General features: G+C 33.8%; 1 long non-coding RNA gene across 1 annotated transcript in view; it reads left to right on the forward strand.

Moving 5' to 3' along the window:
* The window catches only part of LOC147915331 (uncharacterized), an 82,207-nt gene that overhangs the window by 38,241 nt on the left and 17,487 nt on the right, over positions 1 to 26,479 (forward strand). Inside the window, exon 2 of the long non-coding RNA XR_015554232.1 lies at positions 10,911 to 11,029. This is a non-coding gene — a long non-coding RNA (uncharacterized LOC147915331). The remainder of the gene's footprint in view (positions 1 to 10,910; positions 11,030 to 26,479) is intronic.

Genomic DNA, 26,479 nt, shown 5'->3' on the forward strand with positions numbered 1-26,479 from the left:
TACTTCATACCTACTAGGATGGCAATAATATTAAAAAATGGAAAATAACAAGTGCTGGTGAGATTGCAGAGAAATTAGAACTGTCAAACAGTGCTGATGACAACGTAAAATGGTGCATTTTGGTGGTACCTCAAACAGTAAACATAGAATTATCATATGATTCAACAATTTCACTTCCAGGTGTATTCCCAAAAGAATTGAACACAGGCACTCAGACAGATACTTGCAGCACAGTGCTCATTGCAACATTATTCATAATAGCCAAAAAGTGGAAACAACCTAAGTATCCATCAACAGATGCATGGAAAAACAAAATGTGGTATGTACACACAATGCAACATTACTCAGTCTTAAAAAGGAATTAAGTTTTGTTGCATACTACAGTGTGGATGGACCTCAAAAACCTTACACTAAATGAATTAGACTCAAAAGATCACATATTTATGATTTGATTTATATGAGATATCCATAATAGGTACATCCATAGAGACAAAAAGAAAGATTGTGGAGCTACTTCTTAATGGTATAGGGTTTGCTTTTAGAGTGATGAAAATATTTGGGAACTTGATAGAGGTGGTGGTCGCACAACATTGTGATGTACTAAATGCCACTAATTGTATACTTTAAAATGGTTATTTTTATGCTATGTGAATTTCACCTCAATTGAAAAAAGCAGTTGTTCATGTTTTGTGTTGTGGTGTGAAAGGCAGCGATGGCAAAGCTTTTGGGTCACTTGACTCATGTCCTCTCAACCTTTAGAAAAATATTTGAGTCTATGCTCAGACCATTGTCAGATGCCGATACCAAATAAATAAACTATACAAACTATAAACCCCCTTTTATCAAAATACAAATTTTTCATTTCTTCTTTTACTCTAATTCAATAAGACTGCCAAATATATAAACATTTCCCTGGATGACTTCTCTTGCCATCAGTGTTTCATTAACACTAAGGTGCATTCAGTGTTTTACCTTAATGAATTTACTTTTCAACCATCTAGTCAACAAATGTTTATTGAGCACTTATTCTCTGTGCTTGGGACACTTCAGTCAATTAAAGAAAGATCTCTGATTATAGGGAGTTTACATTCCAGGGAACAGAGATAAACAATAAAGAATGAATATAATAAATAAGTTATGTAATCTGTTCATTGAGGCTACAGAAAAAAATTTAGACTACAGTAAAGAGACTGGGTGATTGTTCTGTGTATGATTTTTAATAGAGTGTAAGGTCATAATTGGGCAAAACCAGTGCTGCCTTTTTTCATTTATAAGTTCATAAATTACCTTAAAAAATAAACTGTGTGACCCTTAATCTTTTATTTTTTTACTTACAATATTCCTCTCGCATTTTGGAAAATTCTGACCAATTTTTGTTTGTTTCTTTTCGTGATATTTTCCTCCTTAAATTGTAACATAGATTATATAAAAAAACATATTTAAAACCCACCAAATCAGCAAAAAATAAAGAGTATACTGGTACAACATTAAAATATTTTAAAGTAGTTAATAATGAGGTTGAACCAATCTTCTTATCTGCTTATTTGTCTCTTGGATTTTCACTTTTGTACCATACCTGTTTATTATTCATCATCAATTAAGAGGTAGATTGCCTTTGAAAACGTGAATATTTAAATTAACCTTTGCTTGGGATACTTATTAAAATAAATATTTATAAGTAGTTATAGATATGTTTTGCTCTTGAAAATGTAAATTACTAATTAACATATCATGTTACTTTATTTGCCACTTCCTTTAAGGAAGCCGGTGCAAATATGGTTTACCCACATCTCTAAATCAACATCTTACATATGTATGCTGCGCCTGCATTTGGAACCTTTCTGGGGTCTTCCCAGTCTGTTGACACAAATGATGCTCCATTAGAATCAATACCCCAAGTTTTCTGTTTTTATTCCCACCAGCAAAGAAAGGAACTTCAGGACTCCAGAAAATTCTCACTATTACCATCTGAGGAGGTATTTTGAAGGCTCACAGCCCATTCCACATACTGGAGTTCCCACTCTATTTGTGCCCTATTCTTTCCTCTGTTCTAATTCACCGTGGGAGCCACCTGGGGCTGCCTCAGTGCTCTGCTTGCTTTTGGAACTCACAAGGAGAAGACTAGTATCCATGCCAGAGATGATACATACCAAGACTTTCAAAATCTTCCATCCTCCACCTGTCAGACATTGTTGAGTTCTTTCCAGAAGAGCAAGGAGTTCATTTCCCAATGATTTTTCACACTGTCATCATGGTAACCTGAAGCACATACCCTGGGCACATGTTCTAAAAATTTCTCTCAAGAAAACAACTTCTTGAGCACTTTACCTCTAATTCCTCCTTTCACAGGGAATGAAATTTTGTTTTAAGAGGTCAGGCAGGGCACAGATTCCATGCTTTTCCATCTATTGTTTTTACTTTGTCTCAGAGTCTCCCGGCTGGTGCACCTCCTTACCCGACATGACACAAAGCATTCAAACAAACACCTCTCATGTTTGTGACTCTTGTCAATAGATTTTGAGGCAGTGTCCCCTGGCTCACCATTCAGCAGGCACTCACGCTTTGAATCTCCATTCTCCAGCAGGTGCACACTTGTTAATCTGGACAGGTTGTGATCAGAGGCTGCCACTGACCGGTTGTGTGAGTTGATAAATTTCCTTATCTCCTTGTTTCTCAGTTCCTCTCTTTAAAAATTGAAGATGGAAATAATGATGTATATCAATGGAATTAAGTAAGATAACTCATAGGCCAGCTACATAGTTCATATTTAGTACATTTATCTTGAATAAAAATATGAAATCATGAATGTGGATGCTATTAATTTTGAACGCTGGAAAATACAGAACTGTTTTGCTATTTTTGTTTGTCTTTATTATAGTTTTCTCCTTTAATTGTGAAATATAACGTATAACAAACATATTTAAAACCCATTAATTCAGCAAGAAATAGTCTAATGGTACAACATTGAAATATTTCATGTAATTAATAATGAGGTTGAACACACATGTTTATTTGTTCCTTGGATTTCCACTTTTGTAAAGGGCCCTTTCAATCATATTGTCCAATTTTTATAAGGTTGTTTTTTTTCCTACTGATTTATAGGAGCTCTTTATATATTTTATATACCAATTCTTTTGTCAGTTATATTTGTTACAAATATCTCCTCCCACTCTCTATATAATTTTTATTTCCTCTATATATCATGTCTTCAATTTAATGTGGTTAAATTTATCAATCGTTTTCTTTACAAAGTATTTTCTTTACTTTCTGACTCATTTAAAAAATTCTTTCCAACTCTAAGATCATGAGAATATTTGCCTATATAATTGTTTCAAAGCTTTTCATTTAGTTGGGACTTTTCATTTAGTTGTTTAACCCACCTGGGATAGTATTTTGTACAGGGTATCATAGGGGTCCCATTTTTTCGTTTGGTGGGGATTTTAGATACACATTATTTTCAACACTGCTCTCCAGTGTCACCTCTGTCATATAACGAAGGGCCCATGTGTGGATACATCTCCAGGCTTCTCTTTTTGTTCAGTTGGTCCATTTGTTTCTACTTGTCCATAGCCATATTTATCAGTCTTTAAAAATAATTATTTGCTGATAACGAAAAATCCTTCTACCACTTCCCTCTATTCGAAAAAGCCTTACCTATGCTTAACTTTTGATATCACATACAAATATTAGAATTAGTTTGTCAAGTTCCACCAAGTCCATCTAAGCAAACCTGAAAGGACTTTGGTTTCTACCAAATTTAGAAATCATTTCGAGTTGAATGTACAATATTATCTTATATTTTTGTGCAGTGACATGGTAATATCCTCCATTTACTTACCTTCTCTATTATATTTTAATAGAATTTTATATTTTCCCCATAGAATGCTTTGCAACTTTCAAAAATATTTCTATGTAATAATACTTCTCCTTATCTAACTGGCATCTTTCTTAATTTGAATTTTATCAGTTTGTTCTGAGTATATATCAGAGTCTGCAGATTATAACCTATGGCCGAATCTGGCTCTTTGCCTTTTTTTGTAAATAAAGTTTCAGTAGAACACAGTCAAGCTCAGTTGCTTATCTCTTGTCAATACTACCCTTGTGCTACAATGACTGAGTTGAGTAGTTTTGGGAGACACCTCATTGATTGCAAAACCTAAAATATTTACTGTTTGGTCATTGAGAGAAAATATTTGCCAAACTTTGGAATATAGGGATGTATTGATAATGCCTTTTTTTTTTTTTTTTTTTTGGCGTACAGCAACCCTTCCAATTCCATTAATTAATCTGTATGCAATTATATCATCTGCAAGTAATAACAGATTTGTTTCCTTTTTCTAATTCTCTCTTTCTCTCTTTCTGTCTCTCTCAGTTTACTGAGCTGGCTAGAACCTTTGATACAATGTAGAAAAGAAAAGATATGAAGTCTATCACATGGACAGCCTTGTTTTTTCTTATATATTTTTTACATTTATTTAAGAACATCTACTCTTAGTTTGATAGAATATTTTCTTTTAAATTTGACTTTTTCCACACTGATTTTTTTTTTGTATTGGTTGAGAGAATTACTAGATATTTTTCATTTAATCTACTAATGTAGTAGAATATATTAATTGATCATTTGCATTTCTGGTATAAATCTAACTCCATCAGGATATATTTTCTTTTTTATCCCTTTGTAATCTGGCCTAGTTTATTATGATTTTTTTCAAATTTTTGATGTTTTTAAGAATTCTATTAGCTATTTTCAGAGTGATGATTAGTCGAAATGACCTAGTCTGTATTACCAGAAATGAGGTCTTTTTTTATGATTTTGAATACATTAAAATGTTCAAAGCAGTATCTTCCTCTGTACAATTTTATCTTTAGAACCTTCGGGAAGGGGAGGCTGACTTAAAATCAGTAACTTTTTCAAATTAAGAGCTCAATAAGGAATGCCTTCAGCTTATGGCTCAAACTTTAGTTTAGGAATGACAAAATCATTTCCTTTTTATATTAACTAAAATGTAGAACTATTGCAAATTTTATTTACCATGTATGTATTTCAAGATAAAAATAAAGCAAATATCATTTACAAAGTATAAAACGTTTAGAAATGGTAATTTTGTCTCTAAAATAAAAACCTGTAACTTACATTTTTGCTAAACTCTATTGATCTCTATGTGGCTGATGATAATTTTGAATGAAATTATTCTAAGTACATTTGTCCTCATAAAATTTGCCTTCTGTGAGTGGTGTTTCCATTGTTAGTTCAATTTTCAAAACTTTTGCTATGTGCTTTGGGTCATTTGTCTGCAAGTTGGACTGGAGTAAGTATCACAATTGACTTCTAAAAGCCTATTCCCTGCTTTGCATATGTTCCACACATGTGCAGTTTGGATGTGCACGTGGGACACAGTGCCAACTCATATCAGAATTAGATTCTCCTGCCCGTCTCTCCTCTCAAGGATTTCTCCGACACTCACCAGAGCATCTTTACCTGTTCATAAATATGGAGTTCTCTCTGAGTTGTCTTCCCACACTGTTGAATAGTTCTGTGTGATCGGGCCTGAACTTGGGACAAAGCAGTGAGAAAAGAAAGAAAAAAAAATTGGAGAATCTCTTCACGTTCTTCAAACAATAGGAGGGACTTTTCCCAATTTTTCTATCCTAAGGGGTAGAATTTTGCTTTGTTTCATTTTTATCCTACAGTTTTATGCGTCCATTTTACTGCTGTACTGCTGCAGTGTAGTTCTTCAAAAAATCTGTCCTTGGGGAAGGGCCTGCTCGCCATCCTCTGGACAGAAATTTAGTGTTCCCCTAGAAGTTTTACTGACTGTGCTCACTATGCAGTTCTGCAATTTGGCCTGCCCTTGGGTCAAAGCCAGGAGATAAAGGAGGAAAACCCATTCACTCCTGCCGCCATATTGGTTGTTCTTAAAGATTGATCCTCCTCTTCCTTCACGAAATCTGCCTATTATTTATTTATTTTTTGTGTCTTTACCTTTTTGGGGTATTTTAATTTGTTTTGTTTTTATTTTTTGTATTTTGTCCAGGCTTTTTCATTGCAATAATTCAATGGAGGAGATAGCCTGCAGCAAGCTTTCTCCATTTTGACAGGAACAAGAAACCTACTGCTTTATTTTGAATGTTTAGTTCTTAACCCATATGAATAAGTGTGAGAAGGACATTTTACTTATTACTTCCCCCAAATTTTCCCATTGGTTACATTATTTATTAAATAATTAGTCCCATTATAACTAATTTATATGCCACATTTACCATATATGAAATTATAATATGTATACATGAATTTGTTTTAGGACTTTCTCTTATATTGATCTGTCTATTTGCAATGCTGTTCAAATTACTGATGTTTTGAAACATCAACTACAAATACAACATCTCATAAAAAATGGCTTCACTATTCTTCCTTTGCAAGATATCTTTGACAGTATCATTATTTTATTTTTCAGAAAACTCTAGAACCATAGTTAAGTTTCAAAAACACTGTGTGTTTTGATTAAAATTATTAAATGTTTAATCTATCTTAGAGAACTGGTATTTATTTAATTATTTTCCCCTTAATAATTATCTCTCCATTGAGTAAAATATTATTTATATCTCTTGAGAAAAGTTTTAAGCTTTCTTCAAAAATATTTAAAATGTTTGAACTTATTTATTACGTATTTTTTCCTCAGGTGTAATCGAGAAGATTTTTTTTCCCTTTTTGTTTATAATCTACAATTCAACAGTGGTTTTGTCAGTATGAAACACAGAAATCTTTGTCTAAAATTAAAATAAATTTAATAAACTAAAATAAAGCTATGCTTTGTAATTTATGACTATCTTTGTTGTGTTAAGAATTTTAAGACATTGACCCTAAAATTCAGCACATTTTGCTATAAATATTTGCATTTGTCTGAGATGTCTACTTTTCTTTTATTCATCATCATAAAGGTAATCTATTTCTACTAAAGCTACTATTTGACTTATACTCTTCCTTAATATATATATCAAATAAGTATATAATAATAATAATAATAATATGGAATTTAATATTGTATTTCTACCTAAGTCATAATAGCAAGGTGTTGATGCTTAAACACCTCACAGGCAAACTTTGAACCCTTCATGACTAACTAAAGCATGTGTTTATAGATATTAATTTTCAAATTCTTTCTTGAACTATTGCCATTGTCTTGATATCTCTTCCCTCTCACAAACTAGATCTTTATTCATACATGACTTCTCCTCATTTGGGAATAAGAAAAGCAATTATTTCACTATCTTTTCCCTTTGAAAATCTCTAGTGTGAGCAGTTTTACCCACCAGCTGTTGTGGGCACTGCATGCTCACCCTAAACACAATCCCAACCACTTACTCCCTTGCCTGCTCTTTCTATAGAGGTGGTAAATGCTAAGTATTTCCTTATCCTGCCTCTCTTGCAGATGGCAGTTACTTATGACACAGATCTGCAAGTGAGATAAAGGCAGGAGACTCTTGGCACTACCATGTTTAGACATAAACATGGTGACCAGAGCCATAGCAGCTGGCCACACCATGAAAGAAAAGCCAAAGGAATCAGAGAAATGAGACATGGACATCCGGGAGCCACAGAACCAATGGCGTAGTTGGCCAACCCACATGCTTCTCGTTACGTGAGAAAATTAAACCTCTACTTCCTGAAGCTGACATTAGTGAGACATTCCGACTGACCCAACAGTATTAGTCTTTCTTGAGGGGGTTGTAAGATGCTATTCCCATCCTGTACTTGAGTAGTTGAACAATATAGTGAATCAGCTATACTCAGTAGAAAAAGGCTTTGAAAATATAAGCTATACTTTTTATACCTCTGGGTTAAAAAAATTAAACACAGTATTGTAAAAATTCTCATTAGAAAATGTGATCTGGCGAACCCTATATAAAGAATTTGAACTCTAAAATTCAAGCACAGAAATTCAAATACATTTTTTAAAAGGCATAAAGAATAAAATGATAAACAATAAAGATTCATTTATCTTAAAACTTCAGCATTTATCCTTCTATACAATCTAAAAATACTATTTGACTCTTGATAATCCTTAGAAACAATAAACAGTTTGATGAAATAGCTATACTAGTCAAAGAGAATGGAGCTATAAATTAGTCCAAAAAGTAAAACAAACAAATAAGAAACACTGTCTTTTTGCTTAAAACAAAGTTATTGGTTTTTCCCCATTGTAAAACTCAAACTTTATTGAGGCCTTAAATAGAGATTATAGATGTCAAGTTCAGAGCATTAGTGTTGAATCTACCATCAAGAAGACTTCTTTATAAGGCTTGAGTTCATCCTTTAATATCTCACAGTGATGTCTCTGTTGTTAAAATAAAATTAATGATATCAGCCTAGAAGAATTAGACACTAATGACACATTAATATGGTGAAAAGACAAATACATCTAGATCCAGAATAACTAAATTACAAAACCATGTTTTCATAACAAAACTTAGAGAAAAAAGTAGAGGAAGCCAAATTTCACTTTAACTACAAATACTACCTTAAATTAAGAGCAAAAGAAATGAAAATTAACAGATGTAACCTAGTATTTAATTAAGATAGAAAAGAAAATGCAAAGGATTCAACAGGTGCCAATTAATGAGAAACTAGACTGTGAAAAGCATTATACTAGGTTCTTTTATGTTCTTTATAGTATTTTTACTATAACACCTTGTAAATTAATTCTTTCCTGTTGTACCGCTAAAAAATTTAATGAATTACACAAAGCCATATCACTATTCAGTGGCAGACTCAGGGTTTTACCTCAACTCCAAAAACTATGTTCTTTCTTGTGTACTACATCTTTGAAGAAAGCAGTTTTTGAGATTAAATTTCAGAGCAATCTTCACTTTGCAGATGAAAATGAATCCCTATGAAGGATACAAAGGCAATCCAGGACATGTAATGGGTGTCAGAGAGCATGCTTAGTACTTGCTTTGGTTTTCAAGTTGATTCACTAATATAGCACCTTAGCTATGGAGCAGAATTATGGTTCTTTGATCAATGGGAACAACTCATTTAACCATGCCAAGTTTACACTCAGAAAATCCTAAATTTACTCACTTGGTGTCTTTCTTAAAATGGAAAATGATTTATCACAAACAATTGTGCCTATAGGCTTTAAGCCTGGCATTTTATGGTCTTTGGCAAAAATCCATTCATTTGGCTTATTACAATGCTGCCTATGTAACATTGGCAGAAATACAAAATTCAACATTTTGCTCAAATGTCCCTGCAATCATTAGAGAGAAAAGTAGTCTTTTAAGTACCACACTACTGCAGAGTAAATCCTGTCTTATTTTCATAAAGATATATAGAGAGTATTAAGCTTTTCATATTTAATGTTCATGGATCATGTTATAGCCAGGAACTGCAAGGTGTGGCACAGGTACTCCTAGAGATGAATTATCTTTTAGGAACACACTGCAGGACATATATGATTTATTTCTCCTAAATGCCTTGTAATTTTCTAAAACTGTTTAATATCAGTGATATCAGAAGATAAAAACATAACTTATTTTAACTCTATGATAGAAATACTTTAAGTTTATATTCGTGGAGTGGATAGGTGCACCTCTGGACTAATAAATTAGAAAAATTAAATACATTTAAAATGGTTTCTTCAATTATGGTTTATAATTTAGAAAGTTTTTCCTAAGACTCTAAATAAATGTTTGTTGATTCATGCTATTCATTAATATGTATATAATTGATTTCCAGTATTGAAAAGTCAATACTTGCTAATATTAATTATATAAATATAAATCATTATGTGGTGTAATCATGAAAATCCATTATTAGAGAACAATTTTTAACGTATAAGCTGACCTTCCTTTAAAAAATAGCAGTTCAATGTGCTTTGTATTATTTACTACTTAATTTGTAAGAAGAAAGATGTAAGGCAGAGGACACGTTTTGTGTAAGAGAAGTGACCCTATTTGTTCCCAGGGAGCAGCTGGGTCAGTTTAGCCAGAGAATACGATTGGGAATAAATCTCACTATTCAGAGCACTAGAAAAAGCAAAGCAGTGGAAAGAGATATAATGCTTGAACTCTAAGTTCAGCTTATAGACTAAAGTAATACTGACTTCAGCAACAACAGAAGAACACAAAAGCAATCCACACTACACCAGTTGCCTTTTACAAAGTAAGTGCTCAGTGTATTTTAGCTGCCCTTAAAAATTATTGTTATTATTAAATACCCTCTGAATTCACTTTCGACTCAGCTTCTATGATACTTAGATTCCTTTAACTGAAATCTATGGCTTCAGACACTCAAAAGAGTGAAAATGTTACCAGGGAACCAGGCAAAGAAAGGGTTACTAAGGATCTGATCAATAACTAACATGGTCTATCCAATGTTTTTCAGACAGGAAGAAACTAAGTGTTCTGCTTTGCAGAAATTGATGTCCTTGTTTTGCAGATGTTGCTATCTTGCAAAAAAACTTACACGTTTGCAGCAAGACTCCTGCAAAATGTTCCAGCTCCAAGCATCCTAAAGTTACCTTAAACTCATTAGCATCTTAAATTCTGCTCCTCTGACATGGCCCAAGCAGCTATTTTCACATCATGCCATGTATGTATTAGCATGTTTACCTGCTATGCATGCACCCTGAATGAGCACAGTTGTTACACAGTTGTTACAAATAAACCTGTTATCCTCTTCTCTCTTATGTATCAAGTCTACACCATCACTGAGCTCAGAGAGACACTGCTTTTGGGAAATATCCTCAGTGTTCTCCATTGCTTGTGCAAGCAATAAAACTTTTCTTCACCTACTTCTGCCTTGGTTGTGCTTTTCGGCTCCACACCCACCAAGAGTTGAACCCACTGAGTTTGGTTACAAAAACATCTGTTAACCCTCCTCCATCTTTCTGAATCTGCAATGACAGCTCCTGGTGCTCAGCAGACGCTTGGAGTCTTGAGACTTAAGAACGAAGATCCAATTCAATTCCACAATATTCAGTGGGTGCTAATCATTTTCAAGATTGACCCTGTGGGAAAAGCAAAGGTGAGTAAATTGCTATTTCCAATCTTGAGTTCATATACTGATTGAAAATATCTACAACTCATGAAATATCTTTAATATGAAGCAGCATGTAGAAATATAAGTGGAGAGTGCGGATGAGAGAAAGTGTCTGCGTGTTCACTCTAGGATTTCACCCTGACACAATCACCCTTTTGGGAGTTGAAGAACAGGAAAAAATTCAGGTCCTTATTAATTAGATAAGATGGAAGGTGGTAGTGAACTAAGAGAAAAAAGATAAACTAAATATTGTTTAAAATGCAACCAAGAAAGCCTGAGAATAAACCAATATTTCAAATGAAAAATCTGCAAAATTTTCTACCAAATGGACTAGGGAGAAAAAGAGATGGCTGAGTCCCATGCATAGCTCCTTACTGGTGTATCCATACGACGTTTAAAGAAACAAGTCAGTATCTCTGACAAGATTGCTTTCTGGGCCCAGAGCTTATAGAGGAGCAAAAATAAGTTGAATAAACACATTCCTGTATTCGTGTATAAATATGTTATATTTCAATGACAATTTATCATATTTTAAATTTCCCATTAAAAAAAGAACCCAAATACAATATTTCAAAGTAAATTTTGCTTGTGTACAGATTTTTTAAGGATGACTGGGAACTGAGTGCTGACTTTGATAGTTTTGGTGATTCAAACTAAAACAAATATTGTTCCATATCTGAGATAGCTATATACAGAGGAAGAAGGCCATGATGATTGAAACTAGACATTACACCTGATTCCATGCAACTAAGCAGGAGAGGGCTATTAAAAAGTGTTTTGAGTATGTGGGGAAGATTAATGAAGAAAATCTTGAGATTTAAGGAGAAATATCTTTTAAAACCAGCTAATCTACTGTCAACAGAGCAACAAATGACAAAGGCTCTGAAATGGGAGATAAAAAACATTTAAGCTTAGATCCTTATAAAAATTTAGTGTAATGTACTTACAAATTTTTCACATGGCACATTTGCACTTGGAATGATTCCAAAGCGAGTGACTTTAACCTGAAAAATCTCATCTCTAGAAGAAAGCTGACATCCTCCTCCACTTGAAGTCACTTTGCAAATGTGGATAAATAACAAATCTCTATCAAAGCATCATTGCGTGATACAAAGTGAAAATCTTTAAAGAACTATCTGTAGATATTAAGCTAAGACGCTCTTTTGGTAATCTTAAAAACTTGGACTTCACCTCCAGTGATACAATTCTTAATGAGAGAGCAAACTTACAGTCAGTATTTTTTGCTTCCTTCCATTTAAACAATTAATATTCACTGAATCCCTGCATTGTGCTAGGCACTGGATTAAGTAAGACACATACACACACACACACACACACATAAAAGAATAGGATAAGTTCGGTGAAATTATGTCTTGACTTAGTTTGGAATCTAAAATTTTTTCTAATTTTAATGCCTGAAATTATGAGAAATGGGAGCCAGGTTGTCATCCAATTTTGCTGCAGGAATTTATCTAGCAGCAGTTGTGGACACTTCAGTTCACCTTTGGGCACACTTTTCTTTAAAGAAATGATAAAGTATCAGCCTTTTGTTAAAATTTGATTATATATGTCTGGATTGGTTATTTATGTCATTTGTGTAAAATTGAGAAAATCTGTTGGGTTGATTTTCCAGGGTGCAGTTTATGTTCTTGACTTTGTGTGAAGAAAGATTATACTCTGCTGAAAGACAATTATTTGCTTTGGGGGCTAAGGGTGTGTGTGTGCGTGTGTGTGTGTGTGTGTGTGTGTGCTGCTGTAACTGTTTCAATGTTTTGAGTTACTAGCTAGAGGAGCAAAGTTGAGAGGCATGAGGTTTTCTGTTTTAACAGTGTTGATTCGGAGTCTGAGCAATAAACTGCAGCTTAAATGTCAGGAGGAGGGCTGTTTCACTCTGCCTGCACAAAATGAGCAATGTCTGACAGCCTGAGCACGTTTTACACAGACACTAGGATATCATCAAGGGCACCTTCCACAGTGGCAGCAGAGAGAGTCCCCTGGGTCGGTTCAAGGAGAGTTGGAAGTGCAGGGCAGGGCAAAATATACTGGATGCATCTGGAGACTGAAAAGGATGATCTGGTTTGTAACCAAGCAAGAACACATATCTCTGAGTAATTAGAGAAATTATTTTGAGAACAATTTTCATGCAAAAAAAGATAAGATCTGGCAATGTTTAAAATTTTACTTGTTTGATTAGAAAACAAATTAATCCCCAATTTTTCAATTAATTATATACTGCTCTTTCCTTTACTAACGCTACCGGGCTTTCTTGTTCTTCCTACACGCCATGTTTATTGATACTTCAGGACCTTTGCTCTTATCGCTTCTTCCACCTGGAATGTTCTTTTCTTGGACCGTTGCATTATTGCTTTACCCATCACTTCATTTATGTATACTTATACACTGCATCTCAGAGAGATTCCCAAGACCACCTTAACTTGACTGTTTCTCTCTACCGGTATTATTCTCCTTCTTAGTACCTTACTTCTTTTTCTTCATATCACTCATCACTACTTGGCAGTATATTATATATTACATAGTTATTTGCTTATTTATTTCCTATCTCTGCCCAGTGGAGTGCAATCACCATGAGAGCAGAGCTTTTCCTGCCCTGACACACAGTAGGTGTTCAAAATATTTTTAAATGAATGAAAAAACCAACTTACGATTCGCCAGTTATCTTTTTTGTATCCATCTTGTCTACAGTTCAACTTGTTCATTGAGTTGACTTTATTTATTGCTATATTTCATTTATAGAATTTCTATTTGATTCTTTTTGAAAGAGGCCCTTTCATCCTACTATTGTGTTCTTATGTCTTTATTTGCACTACTTTTTTAACTCTCTGCACATTTTAGACATCTTATTTTAAACCCAGTTTTAGTTTATTTAATTCAGTAACCCTCTTAGTTTACAACTCTGTCGTTAACAGATTTGGTGATGCTCCCACGCATAATTTTTAACACTTATCATGAGCACATGTTTAGGAGTTTAGCTTTGTGGGAAACTGATGCCCTAGGTTATCAAAGTATCTCGATGGAAATAATGAAGGTTGACTTTTGCTGGTATTCTTTTGATGTTGCCAGTTCACCTGATTTATTATGTTAATTCTAGGCTTTCACCTTTTGGAGTCATGAAACTTTGAATCTTACTCTAAAAAGTGGTTTAGACTCCTCAGAAATTGGCGTTGTTTCCCTCCATCCACAGCATAGTCTTAGCTGATTGATGGTCGACTGTCTTGCTGGGTCATGAGGGCTAGTGAGTGATGATTCCATGTTCCATGGCGTGGACTTTGAACTCCTTTCAGCTTTCAAGATTTACGCAAGTAACTAACTTTTAGCTCCTTTTTTTACACCATATTTTAAGCCTTCAATGAATTCCCTTTATGAAGATCAGACCTCTAGTATTGCTCTCCTAGAACTTGACTTCAGTTGGGATGACTGAGAAAGCATTTTGACTTCAGCTTCCACTCATTGCACTGACTGCATTAAGTTTCTTCTTCACCTGTAACACCCTCTGGTTCCTTTTCCAGCTTACCAGTATAGCCCAGAATTATTTTCCTATATTTAATGTAATACAGAGATAAGGATGCAGAAAATTAGTACACTATATGGTTTAAGTCTGATAATGGAACCACAGTTTTGAGATCAATTTGTAAAATGTGTTGGAAAATGAAAAAGATGCAGGAAGTATGGAAGGATAAAACAGAAAGGAGGAATAGATTCTGAGCTTGGAGCAGAAGGTCTGGAATACTTGACTGACTGTGGGATAGAAGTATGGTAATGAGCAGTGCACCCAGAAGGGCTAGGCCGAGTCGCTGCCCATCTCATCATACCCAAGCCATTGTTTACAAAAGGGATACAACAGGGGCAGCACTGGCCCAAGACTAAATGCATAGATCTCATACCAAAATTTTTAAAATATAATTTATACAGAGAGAGCTAGAGATCCTGTTGGGTATAAGGCTTTATTATGCTGCTATTAAACGATTCTTCACTTGTATATATCTAGTTTATATTCAGTCTTATTGTTCAGGGAGATCCAGTCATCACCTATCGAAATCAACTTAGTCTTTTTATTTATAGGTACAAATGGACAGCCAAGAATCCTGAGACAGCTAGTGAAATGTAATGACTCAAAATAGAAAGATCAAAAGAAAAAAATTTTTAAAAAACAAAACCAAGCGGAAGCAGAGATGATACCAATGATTATCCTCAGATATATAAATATTTTCATTAAGATATTTTAGTGTTCAGTATGCTGAAGCAGTGAAAGGAAAAATATCTATAGAAATGGAGAATATAAAAATAGAGGTGAAAGAAGATATAATTTGATAGAGGGAAGTTGCAAAGGAGAATGAAGGTGTGGGATTCAAGGCACTGATGTATGGGATTGATTTCCCTGTTGCAGGAGGAGAACCATCACATTCATTGTGATGAGGAAAAAGAATCAAGAAAAGGACTTAGGATTGGAGTTAAGTTAAAAATCACTTGGGGGAGCAATTTTTTAAAAATCTTATGTCATACCTTCTATTTTCTCATTGATGAAGAAAGTGTAATAGTCTATCAAAATGAGGTATCTAGATGGTGGTGTTCTGTTGTATTTGAGGAAAGTGGACAGGTTAATCAATAACCACTATAAAACATAGGAAGCAGAGCTTACCAGGTAAATTTGAGCCATGTACATTTCTAGCAACACTATTCACATAATATTATGGAATTACTTCAGGGACAATAAACAATTTGGTTTTTAAAGTATAGAGGTGAATAGCTTGATCCAGGGTTGGACATTTAATATATATATATATGCATGTGTGTGTATGTGTGTGTGCATGCACACATGCACGCATGTGCATGTGCATGCATATAGGCAGATAAATTAGGTAAACATGTTGAGGGTATTGACCAAGAATGTTGAAGAGATTGACCATGGTATCTTAGCCGAATAGAAAATTAATTAAAAGAGGAGGAGCTTGCTAATAGAAGGAAATGACATAAATCTAAGGACAGAATATTTGGATATTCTTAAAGACCATCACAGGGACACTAAAGAGATAAGAGAAGTAGAAAATTTGGTGGACATAAAATGAGAACGGACATAGTAACATTTTAGAGATAGACATGTATCAAGTGATGTCAATTTTTAGTATTCAAGGTAGTATGAGGCTAAAGTGGAAAGCAGATGAAAATTACTAGAAATGAAGAGGTTAAGGAAATAAACGGCTATCTTGTTGAATTCTAAAGAAGCTGTTAATGAATAGAATGGAAGAGAGGACTGTGAATGAGAACACAATGTCCTCCAAGAATGAGAAGAATTCAGTAATTAGTCATAATAATAAAATACAAAATAGAAGATAGTATGGAGGGGTAGCAGAAGCAAGATTTTTATACGAAGATAAAATATCCCTCAAATAGGACAATTTCTTAGGCAGAAGAGGACATACGAATGGGGCTTGGGTTAAAGTGTAATTTTGATATAAGTATCCTTAATTTATTGGATTTAAGAGGTACATTAGTTGGAATAGGTAGGAACGTGGATGGTAAAAATCAATCCCAAAACTGGGGTTTTATTTTGTGCTCATGTTACATGTACAGTGTGGGTTGGTGGGCTATCTGATCCACATATCAATCAGGGACCCAATCTGATAGAAATGTTACTACATTGTAGCTGCATGGTCTGCAAGAGAGATGTTCCATTGTCACAAAAGCAGAAAAAGGGAGAATGGAAAAGGTGCTCAAAAATCATAAATACAGAGATCCCAAAGTGACACTGGTCACTTATCCTCAAAGCCCATTGGCAAGAACAAGTCACATGCCCCTAACTACATGAAAGGATGCTGGGAAATTTGGGGATGCAGCAAATACCTTTTCCAATAAGGGGTAGTTGAAATTAACTAAAGGGAGACATGAGAATACAGAAATGTCCGTTTATATTGAGCTACAAAAATATTTTTGAGAAAAAATATGCAAATTATATTTATCTACCATTATCTGAAAAATAGCCACATGCATAAACATTTGAATATACACACAACAAAAAAAATAGGTTAATCTTACCATTTATGTGTTCATTATTACCTTCTTCAAACCATATTGATTACTAGTTTGTTTCTGAAAATGTGTGTGTTGGTTTGATCTGCTAAACAACAACATAATCCTAAAGGAAGAAAACACTATGTTACAGCTATTAGCTATTCACATAGAAGGGTGTTATTGAGAACCACACATATTCCTTTGTTCTACTTTCTGAATAAGTAATGTTATATTAATTTATTTGGATTGACCCTTGAAAACCAGTTTCATCAGGCATGATTCACCAAGCAGCTGTACACTTCACAACAGCAGTTATGAGAGACATAGTTTTATATTGGATAAGAAAAAAGATAATAAAATTGTCAAAATGCATTGGGGAAAAAAAGAAAGGTTTGTTCAAGTTATTGACCTTTTGATTTCTGAATCAGACTTGCTTGCTGGGAAAAAAAAAAAAAATGAGATTTCAGGACACACAAGAAGTATAATACCCAAGATGAGTAAAGAGAATTGATTCCAAACTGAGTAAAAACAAGAGAGAGAACAAGCCAGGGAGAGAACATGTTAAGCAGTTTCAGTTGGAGAGTTTCTTTTTATCAGCTAGGTGTAGAGTTGCTTAATACTCAAAGCTGGCATATTAAAATTTGCTTTTGGTTTTATACCAGTGGAGGTTTCCCATGTAGGAGGAATTGAGGTTTAACACTGGTTGGGAGATGCTAAGTTGATTTCTTTTCTTATAAAATACCCCATCTTGAAGGGTAAGAATTGCTTGCAGTGAATGACTTTCAAATATCATCCTTAGTTATCCCCCAGGGAAACACTTTCCTTTCCTACCAAAATATTCTGCCCTATTTTTGCTTTTTCAGAGTATCCATCACTCTTCCAAATGAGAACTGTTACTATTTCCCAGCATTACTTGAGCAGATGACCTTGGCTTTGATTTTATATCTCTACCTAATTAAAGCTTTAAGTTGTAATATCCCTGTTTGAAGATTTCTAATGATCTTACTAAAATGTATATGTTAAACCCAACCAAAATATTTTTTCCTGAATTATTCTTTAAATGTCATTTTAAATCACTTCAGGTCCTGTCAATGGTTTATTGCAAAAAGGATGACATTTCAATGGTAGGCTTCTTTTGAAATTAAAGAGTGTTCCTTAGGGATGACTTCCTTTATGCTGTGGTTGGAAGTCTCAATAATGGTGGCTTTATTGCACATCCTCAAAAAAAAAAAAAAAAAAAAAAAAAAGGTCAGGTTTTCCAGTTCTAAGAAATAATTGAATTTTATCTAACAGTACCAAAACACAAACACTCTTCAACAAACATGGCATGAATTTGTGAGTTCCTCCACTGATATGCAAGAAGCACACACCAGACAGAAACAGATTTTACCAAATCTATGCTTCTCTTTAAAGTTCCACTTAACCAGTTTCTTTTATTCTTTATCTCTGCCCTTTATTCATTGGACCCTGAGGTGAATGCCAGATCTTCACCAGTTTCCTTAGATTCAGTGAAGATTAGAAAGAAACATGGTTGCTGAGTAAGCTTGACGTCCCTACGGCTACAATTGTCCTAGATATGCCAATTCTCTCTAGTCCTCCCCTTCAACACTGGACTTCTTGAATCTCATCTTCACAACATGGGCAATATGACATTCTGACTACTTAAATCTGTTTTCCTTTGAAGAGGACAGCAAAGGCCAAAAAAAGATTATTGTACTAAGAAAAGTAGTACATTGTTGCTGGCATAATTGATGAAGTAAATGGAATGCCTTATCATGGATAGGAATTCTACAAATTTTCTTAAATTCTTAGAAAATAGTGAATAGCCTTAGGATGTGTATTTCAGATATTCACACATCTCAGCACTAGTACTTGCTGTCTGAAGCATTTTTATTTTTTAAGGTGGTTCAGCTAACTCTTGAATATCCTTCTCAATGAAGGAAAAAAAGGAATATAGTCAGATAAATTCTTATTATAAATGCATTTTTAAAATTTTTAATTAAATTTTATTATCTAAAAATTCCAAGTAAGAAAATTCAATATAGTAATAGCTGCAATCCCTCCTTTTCATAAATTCAGATTATAGTCTCAATGATGCAAGTAATGCTCTACGTAAGGACAACAGAAAGGTGCATAAATAAGACTTGCATTTAGAAAAGCTGCATAATTGGAGATGATTGTACCAAATGTTAGTAATCCACATGCCTTCAACCTGTTAGTTATCTTATTAGTATTAGTAGTTTCATGTCAAAATGAAATGCATCCAGTATCCATCACTGGATGTGTATCCAGTTGTGTTTGTTGTTACATGCCATCAAGTCAGCTCGGACTCCTGGTGACTCTTTGAATGAGTGATGTCCACAATGTCCTGTTGTCAACAGCCCTATTCAGCTTCGGTAGACTCATGCCTATGGCTTCCTTTACAGAGTCAATCCATCTCATATTTGGTCTTCCTCTTTTCCTGCTGCCTTCTACTTTCCCCAGCATTACTGTCTTTTCCAAAGACTCTTGCCTTCTCTTGATGTGCCCAAAGTAGGGTAGCCTCAGTATTATCGTTTTTCCTCCAGCCGTTGTTCAGGCTTAATTTGCTCTAGGACCCACTGGTTCATCTTTCCAGCAGTACAGGGTATCCATAGAGCAATCCTCCTCACACTGTATTTCAAATGAATCAATTTTTTTCCTGTGAACCTTCTTCCCTGTCCAGCTTTCACACCTGTACATAGTAATTGGGAATATGAGGGTGTGGATAATCATGGCCTTAGTCTCTAATGACACTTCCTTACACTTGATGATCTTTCCTAATTCTTTCATTGCTGCCCTTCCAAGTCTCATTCTTCTCTTAACTTCTTGGCTGCAGTCTCCTTTTAAATTGATGACTGAATGCAGGGTAAAACAAATCTTAACAATCTAATGTGTATATACATATTTATATATGTATATATATGTATACATATATATACAATTTTTTTTTAAATAAGGTAATACAAAAATATAAAAGAACAAAATTTGAAAGTATTTCCTTCCTATAAGCATATTTGCTCTAGCAACTGGGTATGCACATTTTAAGGTTGAAGAGAGATGTTGAATTCTTCCCTACAAATAGAAGAATCAGTCTGATATTACATGTGGATATTAGAGAATTTTATTATTATTTTAAATTCTAAAAAATAAATAACTATTTTTGTGCTTTAATTTTGTTTTTCCTGATGATTAGTGACATTTGGCAGCTTTTCAAATTTGCATTTAGTCTTCCATTAATTTCCTGCTCACAGCTTTTGCTCATTTCTTTGGATTGTTGTATTTAATTGTACAACTTTTTATAATATGAATATTTTTCATAGTACGAGTGTTATGGCTATATATACCCTACATATACTTATATGCTTTATATAATATTCTATACTTATATTTAGAATATGTAGATGTATATGCATATCTGTCTGTGTATATATGTATATACATATCTGTGTGTGTATATATGTACATACATATATATAAAATTTAATTACATCCTAATTTTTCAAATTTAATTATGTTGCCTTTGGTTATTCTGATATATTTTATTTTGACAGAAAAAGCTTTCTGACATTTCTTTATAGTTTTAAATTATATGACCCTGAGAAAGCCTTGATCATACTAAGAAAGTAGAGATAAATTTCCTTTCAATAGAAACCTATGCACTGTAGAGAGAACACTCCTTCAGGTCATCTGATTCTAGCCTTTCTTTGCCTTTGAACTAATTTCCAACAACTCCTTCTCTATAGAGAGCACTTCCTTCTGGGTTATCTGAATCAAATACTGTTTCCTTGCCTTTGTGCTATTTTCTAACTCTGCATAAATATGTCTGTTTTTTGACTGAAAATTTGGTTTTAAGGTTTGACTATTTGCTGGTCTCTGGAAACAGATTAATGGCTTACGTACAGAGAGGTCTTGTCTCTGCTGGGTGAGAGGTAACAAAGAATCTGGTTTGTTAGTTTTTGTTTGTTTGCACATTGTTCTATTTGGATCTTAAAACAATTAAGAATTTGGGCCCAACAGGAAGGAGAATACCACTTCATATCTAAATCTGTGAGTTTTTATGTTTCTGTAACTGTGAAAATGTGTTTCTATAAATTGAAAATGTCTGACATTCTCAGAAAATAAGAAGATTTTACTTCTAATATGTTTACTACACTAGAAACAAAATGTATTTTTACAAAAACTCAGATATTTTAGAATTGAAGTTCACAAAACACAGGTAAGTCTTTGTCAAACAAGACTAATATTTTCAGTTTGATAAAAACATCAATGTCGTCTCTGATTTATCTGTGTTAAGTACAATACAAGTATATATATTTGTATTCTATTTGCATATTTTCTTCCTAAACTTACACAGATTTTCTGATCAAATGAACTAGCACTACTTCTACTTAATATTTAAGGTTATGAAACATGTAAATTTGTGTTGAACCAAACTGAATCATTGTTCTGACTAACAATTTCACTATAAATTCTGCTTGTAGAATGTCATCTTGGAGATACTGTCCAAGAGTTTAGCTACCAGTACTTTGGACTGATATTAAATTGTGTTAATTAATTGATATTCATTGGATACTTAGGTCATTGATAAGATAAAATACTGAAATATTAATTACTAAGCAACATTTTAAGTATATACATTTGGTTTTTATTTTTCTATATTGCAAAGAATGTCTATCTTTAGAAATTATTTTCTACAGGACAGAGAAGGTCTGTTAATAAACATTTTTGCTTCTTTTAGTTGTTTAAAGGATAGTTGTAGCTATAGAAACTTGTGTTTATGTATTCATGAGCTCTATTAGTCCATTAAAATACTGGTGTATCTTAGAGAGTTCACGATGTCCATTCTGTAGTTTTCTTTGTGAAATAGAAGTTACTTTGATTAAAAATTATAATGAGTATACATGAATGAGACCACTGGGAGCAATAGTGGCAGAGAGTTACAAGTTTGTATACAAGATAAAGAGATATGTTATTTTTTATTAAGGGAAAAACATGTAGTTTTGTCCTAAGGTAAAATGTCTGGCCATTCCAGAATGAGAAAGAGGAAGGTGAAGGACAAAACCCGAATGGATATAAAAGGTTGTAGTTTTGCGCAAAGGAATTTTATTTGCCTTGAGTTACAATGAGTCTGAAAAGAAGCAATAAAATGTATTAAAATTTTGCCAAAACTTCACATTCACGATTCAGTGAAACAAGGGTAAATTACATAGGAGTGAATGACCTGATGAGGGATGAGTGTAGTTTCTATTTTGTTTTGAATATTGTTGACACCGCTTTCGTTTTCTATTTTCTGGATGTATTAGGAAGCCCTCTTTCTTCTTGAGCTATCCCTACCCCAGAACAATTTAGTAAATTCTGAGTTTATAAGCTAAAGTAAAACATTTTAAAATGATATGCTCCATGCCTGACCCTCTCTCCTCAGAATTCAGAAACTCTTAAGTCTCACTTTTCGTAGCGATATAGTTATTTGCATAGGTTCAATGAGAAACTGCTCCCTTTTCTACTAGGACGTAATTGGAAAAATTTGTTTTGCAACCAAGGATTTTTTTGGAATGTTATATTTGAGAATGATGCTCACATAGTCAGATATGACCAGAGACTTTTAAGGAAGTGAGGTTGAATTTACAGAGTAATGCTCACAAAGATCTCCCAGAAAACTGGTTTGGTACGGGCTTACAGGGTTCTCAGCCTAATAGGTGAGTATGGAAGGTCACTTTCTGACAGGCTCAGGAAACGGGATTTTGGGGACTTTGAGAATTCACTTAACTGTATGGGTACTACAGATAAAACCTGGTGGAGAGTGTCTTGGCTTGGTTTCCTATCCTCAGTACAGCTTAAGACAATTTAAAAATCTTTATCTGAAATTCCTTATGAAACTTCCAGCAAAGCGAACTTATAAAGTGTTATGTGGTAAATTTACATTCTTGTTACAGCTATATAAATAATCAGTACCGATCTAATGAGTACAGCTTTCTTTTGTAACTAAAAATAATCTTTCTTTGAGATTGTTTACCATAGAATGAGGGGAAAACCTTAGAAAAAAATGTGTTTCAACAAAACACTGCATTGTCTAGAGCATACAAGGTCATCCATGTTGAGCTATTGTACAACTACTGTCCACATACAACACACTTTTGGATTATGCAATTCTCGAACTCATCATGGTTTTTGAGCTGTCTTACAACTCTGCACAAATATATGTTTGTATAGCTGGCCTTCTGTTACCAGATACTTCCATTTTTTAAAAGAAGTCTAAAATCTAGATTTTTATATTTGACCTATTTTTAAATGTTGTCACTTTTCTTTAACTTTTTGGTGGCCAAAAATTCTGTTCTTTGAATTCTCCATTGAACTATTTATAATGTCTGCCTGGTTCCTGAGTTAAATAATATCTTTTAATGCATGTTCATTTTTACATCTATGCAACAGTCATGATTTCACTTTTTTATGAAAATTACCTTTAAATATGAATATTTCTCTAATCGTGTATTATGGTTTTATATTTGCTTCCAGAATTAATATACATGTATGTTATTGGGTAGTGATCCTTTTTTGTTTTGTTGTTGATTGTATATTTTTTTTGTGGGTTTTGTTTTCTAAATATACATTAGCCATTTACTGAATAGTCTAGATTCCGCATTTTATCATTTTCCAAATACCCCTATATATATTAATGTGTTTCTTACCCTTTCTTCTGTAGCCTTCTATTTCTCTAAATATGCCCACAACCAGACTATTTTGTTGTGTTTTTTTGTGTTACTTTATTTTTTATTCCTATAATTTTAGAGTAGTGTTTAATACATGATATTTTAAGAAGTATGTGACTTAAAGTTTATTCTTTTTCAGACTGTTCTTATCTCTTCCCTTGTAATTACTCTCCAGATGAACTTTAGAATCTATTAGTGAAGGGTTATTTAAAAAACACTATTGAAATTTTACAATGACTGATAAGGAAAGAAAACAGGAGACATCAAGCTCTTTTATTGCAATCTTCAACGAAAACCTCTAAACAGACAAATTGTATCAGGAAAACAGTAACTTAAATATTAGGTAAATTAAAACATATTTTTAAAATTTTAATTGGGATTTACTGTATTTGTATGGAATTGAAACTCACAATATTGTCTATCAATGAGGCAGGTCCCATGTTATTTTTTATATACTTATATCCATTATTTTTTAATGCACTGAGTTCAATATAAGGTAAAATAGATTTTTAAACAGCCACCTAGCCTACTGTGGCTTTTTGAACCAATTATATACACATTTTATATTTTGCATAAAATAGAACAATATTTATATATTTATTATAAAGTATTATACGCATATTTTCAAGAAAACATGAATTTGATACTGCCTTTTTAATAATCTGAGTGATTAAAATTTTGGAGTTTTTATATGAGGAAATACAAGGCACAATAAAAAGCACTAGAATATAAAATTGTTATATGAGTATATTTTTAGGTGAGTTTTAAAAAATGTTGGCTCATCTGTTAAGTAAACAGTACGTTCCAGCATCCGTGGTATGTTTCAACAAAAAGAAAATCTCAGATAACCCTCTAGTTAGAATTATAAGGTTTTTTTTTTTGAAGATAGAAATTGATTGGCCATGTTGGCCATAGATGTTAACTATTGGTTTAACAAGTTCAAAATTTAAATAAGAAAATAATTTAGTTTAATAAAATTTTAGAAATTAAATTTAAATATTTTTGTTTATTATTCAAAATAACAAAAATATTAATTTACCCTAAAATGAGATGAGGTCACAAACTAGTATCTTAGTTACCTCATGCAGACGTGTTCTTGATATAGGCCTAAAGCAGGGTTGACGTGAGGGAAGCCATATTGCAACTGAGAATAACCTCTAACCAACCCACCCAGCTGTATATGTTTTAACTTACATGTAACCTAGGTGATAAAAAGCTACCCTCTGGGAAATATGCATGCTCTGTAGATTCATAATCCTGACTGATGTGTAGTGATAGATGACAACTTTGTTCTTTTGAGTTTCTTAGGAATATGACAGTCTCCTCAGAGAACAACATCTATGCTGGCATCCATCATTGATGACAACAGAAAGACCTGGTGCGGGACCTCCAGTCACTGATGCCAGATGGTCAACATACCTGAGCTCCTCCTCCGTTGCCCACTAGCCCTATATAACTGCTTGAACTTTGTGCTTGTTTAAGATGGTCTTTGGGACATGAGCCCACCATCTTCTGATTTTGCTGGCTAATCGAATAAATCCCTTTCTCAACCACCGAGTCATCTTGCCATTGATTGGCTTTAGTGTTGCAGGGAGCAGAAGTAGCCCTTGCTTGGTTACATTCTTGTTATTGTTTGTTTTTAATTTTTGGCCATCAAAAAGTTAAAGGAAAGTGAAAACATTTAAAAATGTAAAGCTCTAATATAAAAATCTAGATTTTAGACTTCTTTTAAAAAATGGAAGTATCTGGCAACACAAGGCCACCCCATACAAACATAAATGATCAAATAAAAAGTAATAATCACAGTGTAGCTAATTATACTTTATTGGACTGAAATATCTCACAACATAAACACTTACTCTTCAACATGCCATTACCTTATCATATTACTATAATATAAGTGCATTTCCTACTTGTATCAAAGAAAAAAGTGGAGCAGGCAGCTCTTGGAGACGCTGGTCGTTGGAAGGTAGTAAATTCCTCCTCGAAGTAAGAGGAACTCTCATCTCACAAGGCTTCAGTCTCTTCAGCTGTTCAGCTGTGAGGCAAGCTAAGGAGTGAATTTGTCAAATCTCTTTACTCTGCCCCATTCCTGCTCTTGGTCTTTAGAGATACACTTATTGTAAATAAGCATGGAACTTTTGTTCACTGTGCAGATTGCCAGCTATGTATGTTAAAATTTTATCCTATGTTTATTCTTTATGGTTCTAATAGAAGCTGCAAGTTGTGTGACTTTTTGGCCACTCATTCTGCTATGGTAGAACTGTCAATTTTTGATATTGTGTAGCTTATTACTCATTTGAACATATACGTATAATTTCATCTCAAACAATGTGTGTGGGGTGGTAGATAGAAATTCAAAAACTATGACTCAGATGTGCAAAAGGAGTTGGACTGCTCCCAGCTTCCCCATGGCAACACACTCCAAGCAGAGCCTACCTGGAGCCTACCCTCTTTTCACTATAAAGCCTTCCTCTCTCCTGCCTGCCATTGAGTCTCTGCCAAAGGCAAGTGATGATGGCTGCCTCCCTTTCCAGAGCAAGGGAATTTTCCCTTGTCTTGTTCTCTTTTGGGTCATCTTTGTGGATTTCCACAGTACCTTGACAACTGTACTGCTCCTGTGTTAGCACAGAGCACCCTGCGTGGCATTGCCTTCAGAGTTTCAAACTGGAAGGAAGAA

Source organism: Ceratotherium simum, chromosome 14 (assembly GCF_057802395.1).
Source record: "Ceratotherium simum simum isolate JZ-2026a chromosome 14, ASM5780239v1, whole genome shotgun sequence".
Lineage (NCBI taxonomy): Eukaryota > Metazoa > Chordata > Mammalia > Perissodactyla > Rhinocerotidae > Ceratotherium > Ceratotherium simum.